Here is a 12,408-nt window from a genome sequence, read left to right on the forward strand (position 1 = left end):
AACACTGCACACCTACAACTTAAAGGTAGATTCTTCCTTGATATGCTATCGCAGACCACCTCCACTGCCTAAGATACCTCAGTAGGCCTTATAAACCCTACTGTAAACCAATCAATTCCTGGAGCTCTTTTATTGTCCAGACTTTGCAAAGCCTCATATTACTTCTCTCTCATTCATCTTCTACCGCTTATCTGAACTACCTCGGGTCACGGGGAGCCTGTGCCTATCTCAGGCGTCATCGGGCATCAAGGCAGGATACACCCTGGACGGAGTGCCAACCCATCACAGGGCACACACACACACACACTCTCATTCACTCACACAATCACACACTACGGACAATTTTCCAGAGATGCCAATCAACCTACCATGCATGTCTTTGGACCGGGGGAGGAAACCGGAGTACCCGGAGGAAACCCCCGAGGCACGGGGAGAACATGCAAACTACACACACACAAGGCGGAGGTGGGAATCGAACCCCCAACCCTGGAGGTGTGAGGTGAACGTTCTAACCACTAAGCCACCGTGACCCCCTCATATTACTTGTTTTCTGTTAATTGTGCAATTAATTTCACCTCAGCTGTTTCCTTTACTTGCAGTACAGTAAGTCACTCAGGAAATCATCACACAGCTGTCTATCTTCCACATAGAGTTCCTCATAGAACTCGACAGTTCTCTGATGTACAGTATATCTGAAGCTGCGCTTAGCTCCCGTCCATTAGCAGCTTTTAATCAATGAATTAATCTACTTTGGTCATTCTTCTTTTCTAGACAAAAAAAAACTTTGAAGGAGCATCAATCTCAGAACAATCCTGGAAGCAGGATGTAATTAAAGCCCCTTGTGCTTTATATCCCAGCAGATTTTCGAAGACATTCTTTTTTTCTTTTAAAATCTGAAAATGCACATTTTCACATTACACAAAATCACATTTTCCTTGTTACTTTAATCAACCTCTCTATTTCAATAATCTCATTTTCAGTTACTTGGATCTTTTGTATTTGTTTTGTCTCAATTTCCCACCATTGTTGCAAACTTAAGAACATACTCTTCTTACCCTCTTTAACTCTTTAAAATGTGAGTCTTCAACAAAGAACTATTATAAATCCAATATGCACACTTATTTTTTAAAGGAGTTAATACAGACACTGGCTGTCACCATTGACTGATCAGAAAAAGCAATAGGGTTTATATAACATGATCTCTTTACTTGTCACTGATGTTTAAAACAATTTAATCTTGCTACAGATAACAAGTTATCTTTTACATGTGTCCATAAATATCGTCTAACATTTCCATTTAATGGGGCACGGTGGCTTAGTGGTTAGCACGTTCTCCTCACACCTCCAGGGTCACACCTCCCCGTGCCTCGAGGGTTTCCTCCGGGTACTCCGGTTTCCTCCCCCGGTCCAAAGACATGCATGGTAGGTTGATTGGCATCTCTGGAAAATTGTCCGTAGTGTGTGATTGCGTGAGTGAATGAGAGTGTGTGTGTGTGTGTGTGTGTGTGTGCCCTGTGATGGGTTGGCACTCCGTCCAGGGTGTATCCTGCCTTGATGCCCGATGACGCCTGAGATAGGCACAGGCTCCCCGTGACCCGAGGTAGTTCGGATAAGCGGTAGAAGATGAGTGAATGAATGAATGATTTCCATTTAACTCTCTCCACACATCTGCCAAATCATTTGCTTCAATAAGACGTATCAATGTTCCAAATGATCGGGGGATTTGGGTTCCAAATGATTTCTGTCAAGTTCATTCTCCGTACAATTAAACGTAAACTCTGCCAGAATGAGACCGTGTTCAGGATCACAGTCTTGTAGTACATTAGTTAAGATCTGCAAAAATTCCATTCTTTCAACTGCCAATACTGCTGTGTAAACATTTATTAATAGGAGTAAAGGGGTTCTTATCGTGTTTTGTACTAACCTTTAAAAGCCTTCCTTTCACACACTCTTCTACTTTATAACATATTGGGAGGAAACTCCTTGCAGAAAGGATTCCAACACCAGAACTATGTTAGTTTTATGACTTAGCACTAAAGTTCCATTCTTTTTTTCACTGCGTGTCTCTTGTACAAATTCTATATCAACATTTTTAACTTGCAGCACTTGAACTGACTTCTTTTCCTTAAATTTCTTTCTCCATGTAAATGTATTGTGGTTCATTTAAATGAATAGTTAGCTTGAAGAAATACCAAGTTAGAACCATTCAAGCTGAAAGAACATCTACTTGCCTTCTATTTGCTTTCCATAATTACCCAACTGTTCTACCCTTTTTTAAGCGATATATATACAGTATATCCTGACTTAAAAAAACTCTTTCCAGACTATACCCACTCTCTTTCCTTACTCCATGTTCCATTGAGGCCAAACATTCTGCCTCTTCATGACTAAAAACAGATGATTTATCATCTGTAGCTTCACCTCTGTTTTCTTTTACTACTTCCTCAGCTTTTCTAGGTGCTTTAAGCTTTAAACCCCATTCACTCTTGCCAGCTTTCCTTTTTCCTGATGGAACTTTAAACCCATCAATCTCTTTAATGTTCCTTCCTCATCCACCTGTTTCTAAGTTTTCATTTTCTTCCCTACTTTGTGACCTTTTTTCTTTTTACAAGGAAAAGCTTGAAGCTTCCTCACATGACCCTCGGAAATTCCACAACATCATCTCATCTCTGCTCAACCCCCCCGGCTCCTCCTTCTTCATCCTCCCTGACTGCAGAAGACTTTGCTTCTTTCTACCAGGAGAAGATTGAAGAAATCTGCCGGACCTTCACTTCAGCCCCGACTGCACCTACATCTCAGAGTATCTCAGGATTCCCCTACACCTTCGTTATCGCATTTCTCAACTGTAGCATCCATCAGACATCAGTAACTACAGACCGGTGTCACTTCTCTCGTTTCTTTCTAAAATCCTTGAACACATTGTCTATAATCAACTGTCTGTCTATCTCTCACAGAACAACCTCCAAGACCCCAACAGTCTGGCTTTAAAGCAGCTCATTCCACAGAGACAGTCCTTTTGGAAGTCTCTGAGAAACTACATGCTGCTACATCAGCCAAACTGTCATCCGTCCTTATCCTCCTTGACCTTTCAGCAGCGTTTGATACGGTCAACCACGAGACTCTCTTGTCCACCCTCAGGAGTCTTGGGATTTGCGGATCAGCTTGGGAATGGTTCGCTTCCTACCTGGACGGACGCTCATATCAGGTAACATGGAGGGGGTCTAAGGAGATCAAACCAAAGTCTTATTCTAACCTTTTTGAGCATTTGATTACGTAACGAACTTGAGATATACAGTCAGCGATTGTTCTGCCGGGCACACAACAGGTTTGATCTGGATGGATGACCTGACCCAACCTGTTTGATAGGGAGAGCAGTTAGTAATCAGTGCACAAGAGTGAGACCGGGGGCCAGTTCTTTATGTTCGTTAAGTCACCTTTCTTAGGAAGAAGCGTGAGTACAGCCCTCTGACAACCAAGTGGCAGTGAACCTCCAGACAGGTTTTCATTGAGCACTAAGAGCACATCCTCTCCCACCACATCCCACAACGACTTGTAAAAGTCGACAGGGAGTCCATTAATACCAGGTGCTTCATAAAGTCTACTCCTGAGAGCTTTGTGACGTTCTCCCACGCACCTTTGAAGCCTGCATTGGCCTCCTCTGACACCTGTGGAAGGTTTCTGTAGAAGCCACTGTCTGTGCTGCGTTCACTCGACACCTCACTCTTGTAGAGATCTTCTGCAATCCACTGCCATTTTCCTGATATCTGTTTGGTCAGACAATAGTACTCCAGCCTCTGAACATAAGGCATGAAGAAACCTATTTTGACCATTTTTCTTTTCTAGGCTGAAGAAATATTTGGTCAGTACATCCAATTGGTTTACATTTAGAAAGCGTGACCAGACCAAGGCCCCCTGTGCCTTCGCTTCAAGCATCTCCAACCACTGACACTTTTTTGCAGCTAGCTGTTCTGCACTCGCCTCCTCTCCCGTTGCCTCCACTTAGCACCTGCAACTGAGTAATTTCAGCTTCTATGTCTTTAGACCTTGTTAGCCCCTTAGTGACACTAAGAGTGTATTGTTAACAGAATTGTCTAATTTGTATCTTGCCATAATCCCACCACAGCAGAACATTCTAAAGGAGTCTCTTGTTGACCTGAAATCATGCCAGAAAAACCTAATTATCTAGTCTAGAAAAAGCTTATTATTTAGCAATGCAGAGTTAAAGTGCCAATATGCATATTTTGGTCTGACGGAGCTCAAAATAAAAACACATTGTACCATGCAGTGGTCTGAAATAGCCAGTGGAGTAATGAAACACTTTGTGCAAATATTTAGATGGGGTTTGAGGACATTGAGGTTGCTCGCATGAAACCAAGTGCAACTCCTATTGATGATAAGTTGCCTCCAGACATCACTCAGGTCATGTGTGTTGATCAGCTGTCTACGACTTTTTTCCCTTTCATCAGATTTTCTGTTCTGCTGCCATTTTGATGCCATCGTCATTAATAATTTTACATCTGCTTGAGAAACCGGGTTTGCGGTTTGTAACACATCTGTTTCAGCCTCTGAATATTCTGTTAGTTATTTCTCCACTTTGTTCCGTACCTGTGACTGCGTTGTCTACCGAGGAGAACCGGGCTTCAGCTGGCTCGTCCGTGCTCGTTCGCTCCCTCAGTGGTACCACGACTGGTTCTGCTTTGGCCCGGTTAAACTCTGGGGGTTGTTGTACTGCTGGTTCATTGGTAGCATTCTCTGAGTTAGTGCCGTTGTCTTTATTAAATCAGTCGGGGCAATTGCAGACTAGATGACCTTCCTTACCACACCATAGACACCTCATTTTTTGGTAGAGGTGAAGATACATAATCAAAACCGTCTATTTGGAAATTAAACACTATATCAAGGTCAGTGTCATCTTTCATAATTATGTATATGAATCTCCTAAAAGAAATTAGCTCTTTAAGTAATGGTGACTGGATTTTCTGTGGCAAGAAAGAGCTTCGAGTAAAATGTATTCGCTAATAAACGGTGGGACGTTAGAAAGAGTAACTTTCTTTGATGGAATGGAAAGTGGCAGGACATCAGTGAGCACTCTCTTTATAACTGTTTTATTTGCTACCAATTCGGTAGCTTTTTCAACGGTTTTAAGAAACACAACAGTTGTGTAGTTCATCCTAGAGTCGGTCATGATACGTTCGTGGCCTACGGCATCCCCATGGTCAAAAACACATCTACAACACTAGCTGCGGATGCCACTTTAACACCATGGCGCCGTGAGTGTATTTAAGCTCCGCACCCCTCGGGCCGCCATGCTTCCGCTCAAAGAGGACTAGCAAAGCAAAAACCAGCAAGGAGGAAGAAAAGTCCAAAACTACTCATTCTTATAAACTAGTGAGAGAAAAATAGAGATACAGTGTAAAGAGTAAAAGAGCTGCAAGAGACAGACAGACAGACAGACAGACAGACAGACAGACTGACAGACAGACAGACAGACAGACAGACAGACAGACAGACAGACAGACACTGACCTGATAGAGAGACAAACAGGGAGCATGTGAACATGAACTCCTAAAATTTACATTTGGTTAGCTTTAGGTAGAGAAGAAAGATAATAATCTAATTCTAAACAGCAACAGGACAAACTGGACAACTAAAAATATAATAAATACTGAAAAATATTAATTAATTAGTTTGTCTAAAAAGCTAACATTATTCTTACCTGCTTTCTGGAATACCAGCTATAGATCAACTACAGAATCCCAACTAAAAGAAGAACAAAAGAAACCTGAGGAAGAGAAGTAAAAGAAAAAGAAATATATCTCAACAGGAGAGCAATGATTTATCACATGTCCATTGGAACAGAAATAGCAAGAAGCTGCTAACCAGAATCACAGAAACCAGAATCACAGCTAGCTAACAATGAATTGCACAATTCAAAAATGCTAAGCTAAACTTGTGACAATTCAAAAATGGCTACAATTGAACAATCTGAGGGACAGAAGCTTTAGCATCCTCACTATTAACTATCCAGATGACATAACTACTGAAAGTGCTACTGAGACTTTGACTCTAAGATCAGATTTGAATTTACTTAATGATCAAAAATCAAAGCAGACGTGCTCTTCCACACAGAGCACCAATGGCATGGCACTTAGCCTCCTGTTAGCTAATAAAGAACTGAAAGTGATTGGGAATAAAGCTATGAGACAGCTATACATGGACACCACTCGCAAATTTAATATAACAGGTTAGAACTTTAATGATTCAGAGACCAGAAGCTAGTTTTGATGCTTGATGGAGTTTGATGGACTAAAATCTTTAGCCAAAAACAGTAGAAAATGCTAACAGTAACAGTAGCCCAGAGCAGCTCTGAGCCCGAACCCCTTCCCTCTGCTCCTTCTGCATCTGCCCCTCACTGGCCTGCCCCCTCACCCTGTGGAGAATAACCTGGCACACAGGAGAACCTGGCACACAGGAGAACCTGATCCACAGGAGAACCTGGCACACAGGAGAACCTGCTCCACAGGAGAACCTGCTCCACAGGAGAACCTGCCCCACAGGAGAACCTGATCCACAGGAGAACCTGGCACACAGGAGAACCTGATCCACAGGAGAACCTGGCACACAGGAGAACCTGATCCACAGGAGAACCTGGCACACAGGAGAACCTGCTCCACAGGAGAACCTGCTCCACAGGAGAACCTGTCAGTGAGGTTGAGACAGAGCTGCAATTCTTCCTCAGATTGAATATTGAAGACCTCACTGTAAAGGATGTGTCAGAATGTGACAGTCTGAGGAACAGGGAGCGACCTAGTGTCCTGCACACACACACGCACACACACGCACACACACACACACCATTAACACACATACACAAACACACACCATGAACACACACATATACACACATACACCAAGAACACACACCATGAACAAACACATCATATATACACACAGACACACACATACAGTACACACACACTATCAACACACACACACCTTGAACAAACACATCATGAACACACACACAAACACCTGTAAGCTGTTTTTACTTGTTACACTTTCTGAATATGTAATTATTTCCCCTGTATGTTTTGCTCTTTTCTCCCTTGTTGTTGTTCAATATGTTTGTAATGATTACATTTGACATACACCATGTATAGCACTCATATAACACTGCTTATAACTTTATATTACTTTGCTTTAGCAACAGTGTGATTTTATATTCATGCCAATAAAGCATTACTGAACTGACAGAGAGAGAGAGAGAGAGAGAGAGAGAGAGAAAGAGTGAGTGAGTGAGTGAGAGACAGAGTGAGTGAGTGAGTGAGTGAGTGAGTGAGTGAGTGAGTGAGTGAGTGAGAAACAAAGTGAGAGACAGAGTGAGTGAGTGAATGAGTGAGAGACAGAGTGAGTGAGTGAGTGAGTGAGTGAGTGAGTGAGAGACAAAGTGAGAGACAGAGTGAGTGAGTGAGTGAGTGAGTGAGAGACAGAGTGAGTGAGTGAGTGAGAGACAGTGAGTGAGTGAGTGAGTGAGAGAGTGAGAGAGAGTGAGCGAGAGTGTGAGTGAGAGACAGTGTGAGCGAGATTGTGAGAGACAGAGTGAGTGAGAGTCAGTGAGTGAGTGAGTGAGAGACAGAGTGAGCGAGAGTGTGAGCGAGATTGTGAGCGAGAGACAGAGTGAGCGAGAGTGTGTGAGAGTGTGAGCGAGAGACAGAGTGAGCGAGAGTGTGAGCGAGATTGTGAGCGAGAGTGTGAGTGAGAGTGTGAGTGAGAGTGTGAGTGAGAGTGTGAGCGAGATTGTGAGTGAGAGTGTGAGTGAGAGTGTGAGCGAGAGTGTGAGTGAGAGTGTGAGCGAGAGTGTGAGAGACAGAGTGAGCGAGAGTGTGAGCGAGATTGTGAGTGAGAGACAGAGTGAGCGAGAGTGTGAGCGAGATTGTGAGTGAGAGACAGAGTGAGCGAGAGTGTGAGCGAGAGTGTGAGCGAGAGTGTGAGCGAGAGTGTGAGCGAGATTGTGAGCGAGAGTGTGAGTGAGAGAGATTAATCCACAGAGCTAGACAGAGAGACTAACCTTAACAGAATGAGTGTCTCTAACAGAAGCAGCAGCTGAGGCAAACAGACTGAGCAGTGATTTGAGTTCCGATCGAGTCGTTTGTCCTGCTGAAGAGTTCAGTAAATGAGATGGAGGACACAAAGATGGTGTGATTACTGTGATCTCTGTCCTTCAGAATCCTTCAGTGAGACGTCTGACACACTCCTCATTCTGTTCTGTTCTTCATAGGAAAGGAAATACTACACAAAACAACACACTTTCCTTCTGCTGACAAAAACAACTCAACATCACGTCACTGTTTACTGAGCTTAGAGATGATGATGATGATGATGATGATGATGATGATGATGATGATGATGATTACCTCGGAGTGTAGTGAGGTCACGTTCCTCAGGGTGACCATAAAAACCTGCTGCATCAACTGCTACTTTACTTATTCTTAATAATCCCAGTGTTATATACAGTAATAACGTGTGATATTGCACATGGCTTTCACACAAGCTTACCAGGACTTCTGGGAAAACTGTACACTGTAAAACAATGTGCTGTTAGAAAGTTACGGCTTGTTGCTAAGCAACAGAAACCCAATCAGAACCTTAACAGAGCTCTGGGTCTCATATCAGGTGAAAACCAGGACATAGAGACACTATAACACGTAAAAACGATTCAGGAGACAAAACACTGAACATCACAGAAGACAACAGAACCTGCTTGAGTGCAGAACCTCAGAAAAGAGAGGATGGTAAAGAGGGGATTAGTCACAGAAGCAAACATGATGCTTCCACCACCGTGCTTCTGTCTACCTAAGAGCCAGAGCACATTATGTCACAAACGTATGATATGATGTGAGAGATGAAGCTGGATCACGACTCTGAGGCTCTATTCTGCCTCTCCTGTGGACAGCAGAGAGTTGGGGTGCTTTTGATGGTTTAAATTCACCTTCACGCTCACGACAGCTTTCTCAGCACAGAGAACGGCGTGACAGATGGTGCGATGCTGACGGAGCAGAAAACACACGATGTGCCACAGACACGTGTCCGTGAGATGCTGAGTGGACACCGTGAGTCACCTCCACTCCGCCTGAGGCTCACGCTTGTCAGGACGAGTACGAACTAAACATCAGCACCGTCCACATCAGATGAGCAGGAAGTAGACCGTACATAAAAACAACACAATAAATGCTCACATATGGACATCATATAACATAATGGGTTAAATCTCCCTGTGATCTCGACCCTGAGCAGCGTAATAAAAATCTCTTTAATGCCCGTAAGACTTCATTTACATCATGCAGAAAAAACCAGGAGGAAATGAACACGGTGCTGATGTACGTTAGGGACTTATAATGCATCTCATGGAACATGGAGTTAGTGGAAAGTAAATGTTCTTTACATGCCTTTAATAAGAGGTCTTTATAGTGGGATGGAAAAAATGAATGAAATTAATTAAATGAATAAATAAAATTAATAAATGAATTAATGAAGTTATTAAATGATTAAATAAATAAATAAATAAATAAATAAATAAATGTTCTTTTTTTTTTTTGCTGTATATAATGTAGACAAAATTGTAAATAAATAAATGAATAAATAGAGGGTCACGGTGGCTTAGTGGTTAGCACGTTCACCTCACACCTCCAGGGTTGGGGGTTCGATTCCCGCCTCCGCCTTGTGTGTGTGGAGTTTGCATGTTCTCCCCGTGCCTCGGGGGTTTCCTCCGGGTACTCCGGTTTCCTCCCCCGGTCCAAAGACATGCATGGTAGGTTGATTGGCATCTCTGGAAAATTGTCTGTAGTGTGTGATTGTGTGAGTGAATGAGAGTGTGTGTGTGTGTGTGTGTGTGCCCTGTGATGGGTTGGCACTCTGTCCAGGGTGTATCCTGCCTTGATGCCCGATGACGACTGAGATAGGCACAGGCTCCCCGTGACCTGAGGTAGTTCAGATAAGCAGTAGAAGATGAGTGAGTGAGGGTTCTATGTGATGTGGCCTGTTACGTGATTAAAACTGAAGGTCGAACATCACTGAAAACACTTTGTGGTCTAAATTTATGATGTTGTGTTTATTTGTTTATTTATTTATTTTATCAGCCAGTCTGATTTATGTCTGCTGTTCATGAGAGATTCATCTCGTTTGGCCCAAAGAAGTGTGCTTCAAAATCCGGACAGCAGAATAAACAAAGTTAGAAAAAAGCTCTCTGAAAGTCAAAAGAATAGAGAATTGTTTAGTTTTTAACGCTTGTGTTTATCTAAAGGTCATTCTGTTCCTCAGATGTTCCTCAGTCATCCTCCTGGTCATGACCAGGGACTTTCTGAGGATTTCCGATGACAGCACCACAGCTGGTCTCAGTAAACAGATGCCAGAAGCTTATCTGCTCTTTTTTTATCCTTCTGATGGAGAAATATCTCATCTGACGACTGTTTTTTTTCCTTTCCTTCCCTTTTCCTGTTCCAGTTTCAGTCACAGCTCTAAGATATGATAGAAAATAAACATTCAGGATTGAGAAAGTACAAACTTTCTACTACGCTTTCTACAAACGTAGAAATACATCAGCATGTGACATGTTTACGGTAATGAACTGAATACATGGTTATATGGTTTAATGATAAGGCTTTGTGGGTTTATGTCATTTGTCATAAAGGTGTCATGTAGCCTATTAAGCACTGCAGTTACTGTAAGTAAAGCTGTATTTAATGCTAATACATCTAGGTAAAGAGAAATGAGTGGAGTAAAAATCAAGAGCCAGGATCATGTTGTTCTGAGCAGTGAGGAGAAGATGAACTGAATCACTGTGATGTTCTGGAGCAAAGCTCAGGCTTCCTGCAGACTCAGAACCTGCACACTAATGAAACCATGGGGTGAAACGTGAAGACCATCGTGTTCAATTCAATTCAGTTTATTTGTATGGCGCTTTTTACAAGTGACATCGTCTCAAAGCAGATTTACGGAACATAAACATAGAACAAAAGGTTATTATAAAGAATAATATAAAGATTAATAGAATACAAAATACAAGATTAATATTAGATATATTTAGTTCACAATGTGTTTGTATTTATCCCCAATGAGCAAGTCTGAGGTGACTCAGGTGACTGTGGGGAGGAAAAACTCCCTTAGATGGTAAAGGAACCTTGAGAGGAACCTTGAGAGGAACCAGACTCAAAGGGGAACCTCATCCTCGTACGGGTGACACTGGGGGTGTGATTATAAATATACAGTCTGATAAATGTTGTGTTGATGTAAAGATCACACAGAGTTCAGATCTTTTTAGTGTAGCAGAGTCTAACTGTAGCTGGTAGATCTCTAGATGCCTCAGGATTCGCTGAGTCGGCCTCGTCTCAGTAGAGGACCAAAATCTTCATCGCACGGAACGACGATCGGAGCTGCTACAGTTTCTGTTCCATCTGAGGAGAAGAGAAGAACACCAAGAGTTTCATTAACATAGATTTTCTTTTTAAATTTGTGAAAATTATCAAATTATCAATTACTTCCACAGTTACACAATTACTGAAAATTACTCTTCATTTTTAAACACAATCCAAAATAATGAAAAACATTCAAATTAAACCTGTAAAATGTAATAAAATTATTACAAATAAATAACTCACCTAAATTCAGTTAATTAACTACTCCAGCTAACAGTCTGTTATAGCGCATTATAATCATTTAAACCACAGCGCTCTAAAATACTGGACCCTGATTGGTCAGAAGTGGTTGACTAAATCACCACATCGCAGTCGTGATAGTAGTGCAGCAGGTTTATATTTCATTCTTTCATTTATCTTATCACTCATTCTGATACATTAGCATCTCTATAGCAATGGCTCGAGTGGATTCAACGAAGGATGTGATGATGTGATGAAGTTTCCTGCCAGGAGACAGTTATTTACGGTACAGTACAGGACCTGTAGAGAAGCTTCCCCTCCCCAGGCACTCGAGGAAAGGACCTGCATCCCATCGAGATCAGGAGTGATGTCCACTTGTGAAAGGGTTCCTCTGCTGCAGGAACATTTATGCTCGTCCATCAGATGAACATGCCCCTCAAATTTAAATGTGGACCTCCAGTAATGTAGGAGATGCAGAGACCGCAGTCCCAAATTCAATTCAATTCAATTCAAGTTTATTTGTATAGCACTTTTTACAATGGACATTGTCTCAAAGCAGCTTTACAGAACATAAACATAGAGCAGAAGATAAACATAAGGAGAAGTATAAAGAATTAATATAATAAAAATTCAAGATATATACAGTTCACAGTGTGTGTGTATGTATGTATGTGTGTATGTGTATTTGTCCCCAATGAGCAAGTCTGAGGGCTCAGGCAACAGTGGCAAGGAAAAACTCTCTTAGATTGGTAAAGGA

This window comes from Tachysurus vachellii, chromosome 4 (assembly GCF_030014155.1).
Source record: "Tachysurus vachellii isolate PV-2020 chromosome 4, HZAU_Pvac_v1, whole genome shotgun sequence".
NCBI lineage: Eukaryota > Metazoa > Chordata > Actinopteri > Siluriformes > Bagridae > Tachysurus > Tachysurus vachellii.